We start from the raw sequence: 3571 nt of genomic DNA on the forward strand, positions 1-3571 counted from the left end.
TTAAATGATAACTTCACACTAGTAATTCAAGTAACTGGAAAAACGAATGATAAAAAAAAAATAATGATCTGTCAGGCTCAGAACTGAAGGATCCAGGATTCAAGGTGGACAGACAGTATATTTCCCAGAGTGTTTGTTGACAACAGAATCGACAGCAGATTAGTGCCCAAGTCTTTGTCAGAAGGCTCAGAACATAGGATCCAGAATTCAGGCGAGACACATGGTGATATAATCAAAAGAGAGTTTAATAAAGTACCTTGCGGCTGCTCGTCTGCTACGGCGAGCTCACTGAAAACTCTGCAGGAGTAGAGGATCAGGTCAGTGACTTCAAAATCAAGCAATGGATAATAATGAGCATAAAAGCCACCAAACTGGCAAAGTTCAGTCTGTGACCGGAAGAAGGAATGTTGTCCAGAGAAGAGGAACTCCTTTGCTTTTTACTGAGCTGGCACAAGAGATCCAGGAGAGAAGAGAAGCAGCATCTTTCAGCAGCTAGAGCACGCATGGGAATCGAAAGATCCAGGAGGGTAGACTTAGACTTAGACTTAGGCAGTACTTTATTGATCCCTTGGGAAGACTCCCTCCAGGAATTAAGGTTACCAGCAGCTTACAGGGCAAAAAAGTATTAAGTTAATTTAAGTTAAAATTAAGCAAAATACAAATACAAAAATACAAGTACAAAAAAAATACAGATTAAGTACAGTGTATATGATAGGAGTTGTGTGTATGTAATATAGGAGTTTGGCGGATAGATTGACCAGTACTACGGTTTGCACTTGCACTATGTGGTTTGTCCTGATAAATATGGAGTTCACATTTTACAGAAAAAAATACAAGTGTTGCTACTCCTTCCCTCTACCCCCTGTCCTGTGTTGCCTCCTCACCCTCATTTCAAGCCTGGGTCAGAAGACAGGTCCAAGGTTGACACCAGGTGGAATCCAGGTGACAGTCCAGAAAGCACAGAACAGGCAAACAGAGCAAACATGGGCGGTCAAAAACTCTGACGTCCTTGGGAAGAAAATAGATCAGGAAACGGCAGAACAAACATGGGGAATGCTAGAGTTATTCTCGCTAAGTGTCATGTTCGGCTTAATTTGCCTAACCCACATGCAGAACACTCGGAGGTAGAAGAAAAACTTCAAAAAGTTTATTGAACAATATGGATCTGGTTCAGTAGAGGCTTGACTGGTCACGAGAGAGTTCTGTAAAGCACACAGGTTATTCAGATCCAGTAAGTGGTTTGACTGTTCACAAGTGGGTTCACTGCAGGGGAGGACAGAGAAGTTTAGCGGAGATCCAGGGAATATTGCAGGTTGAGAGTGTATCAGGGCTGTACCTGTTCTTGAGTGGAGCAGAGCTGCAGAGGGGGGGAACCTTGAGGGTCCAGAGGCTGACGGCAGGCTGAGGGCTGAGGCGGAGGCAGAGCTTACTGAGTGCAGGCAGATCACAGATTGAGTTTCCGGTTATCTTCTGAGAGCGGGCAGACAGATCTTTGACAGAAACTGTTCTCCAGAGAACTTCTGAGAATGGACAGGCAGATTACCAGCAGAGAAACTCTCCAGAGTTTCAGGTTTCAGGCAGGATCAATCGTTACTGGCAAACACTCTGGCACTGGAGTGAAGCCCTCCGCCTCCTTAAGTACGGATCTCCTGATGAGCAGATGAGGAACAGGTGGTGCAATCAGCCCCGGCTCCAGGAGATCTTGTACGCCCTGTGGTGGAGAAAGTGGACAGACCTCCAGATCCCAATACTAAGAAGCTTGAATTATCTGGCACCAAAGTGTGTGATAAGAGCTAATGGGCAAAGGGCAGAGCAAGTCAGAGGAGAACAACAAGGCAAAAAACCCAGTCTAAGGATGCCAAGATCCTGAAAGTCTGTCTGGAAGTAAATGATCACAAACAGGTGAGTCACAAATCTGGTCTTAAAGTTCACTCCGAATCTAGAGGGTCAGGATGGTTTCAGCCGGCTGGCTGTCAACGCGAAGCGGCGGTCACCGCAAAGAGATTTTCAGATGCCGATGTGTCGGTGGTCAGAGGACCGGCAGGAGATCAGAACCAAACAGGTAGAGATCAGGCAGGAGTTAGAAGACAAGTCAGGCAAACAGATCAGACGGGAACAGGCAGCCACAGGGGTAATCAGAACACAGGAACACTACATTAAGTCTTACCACAGGCTTGAAATAATCTGGCACTGATGACTGCTCTGAAGGCTGGTTAAACAAAGACTAATGGAGGTGTATTAGATAACATGTAATGAGAACTGGGTGGCATTAAGCAGGTGTGTAAAATGAGTGATCAGACCAGGCAGCAGTGCTGAGATCATGACAAAATGATAATTAAGTAAAATAAAATATTGATTTTGGATTTTATAAAAAGGAATTCTTAAAAAAGGGCGACAGACAAATTAAAGTGCCTTGCTCACGAACAGTGAACATAAATACCTGTCAACAGGGGCAGAAGTCTGAATGAACATTTCCTGAACATCACAGAAAATACCTGATTTCATTGATTGTTGCTCAAGTAAATTTTAGTTCAGGATCTCCATCGGGCTTGTTTGTTTGTTTTATTTATTAATAACACTTTATCACTTTTAGCCACTAGGGATGCTAGACTTGTGACTTCCCGGTTTCACACTCCTTGAAAGCCACTGGCAACACTGCACTGTCACATAACCAAAGTGTGCAGCCTCTGGGTTTTGGAATCTAATAGCAGACAACTTTGGACCAGCACACTGAGAAGTCATGAGTTACTTAAAATGTCAAGGTCAGATTGACCCCTATAGATTAAATCCTATAATTCTAACAAAAATATGTCTGATCAAGTTAGAGTAATATCTGTTTTGTTCCCTAACAACAAGTTTTTGGGGTCAGTTAGCTTTCCATTTCAGGGGAACTCAGACTGTAAAGCGGCGCTCTGGGTCACATGAAACATTTAGCAAAAGATTGACCTAAGATTATTTTATATATCTGAAATAAACTTAATCCTTGGGTCAAATTGTATGCAGCGTTGCTCTAAGACCAGCTTATTAACAGTGGCCGATGTGCATCATGTGTATTTTTTTTTGCAGACTGGTTAAGTAACCATTTATAAGTCTATTGAAAATAAGATAAAATTTAAACTGTTCAAACTGATGTTTGGATTAATTAGGGTGATTTCTGGGTTTCAGAAAAGGATTTTTTTATTCATCAAATTGTGTGTAACTGGACAGCAAAGAGGCACCGTTTATATCTGAGGGCATGTCATCTTGTTAAAAAGTCATTACAGCATAACTGCGCCAAGTATTCATAGCATTAAGGGCAACTATTTCTTTAACAGCATGGATCTTAAAAATCTGGACAACAAAAGATCAAATGACGAGCCCGATTTAGGGAATCAACCTGTTAGCCTGATCAACAGTGAGTTATTTGGGGCTGAATGTGACTTTAAAAATCATACAAGGCACAATCAAACATAATAGGTGTCTGCAAACTAAGACACAAACTCAAATAATCTCTGTCATCATTAGTTAATGTACGCAGGCTGATATATTACAGTTATTTGAGAGTTTGGGTTAATTTGTTTCCACTAGATAA

Source organism: Cyprinodon tularosa, unplaced genomic scaffold (genome assembly GCF_016077235.1).
Source record: "Cyprinodon tularosa strain WSP-4 unplaced genomic scaffold, ASM1607723v1 ctg40, whole genome shotgun sequence".
In the NCBI taxonomy this organism is placed as follows: Eukaryota; Metazoa; Chordata; class Actinopteri; order Cyprinodontiformes; family Cyprinodontidae; genus Cyprinodon; species Cyprinodon tularosa.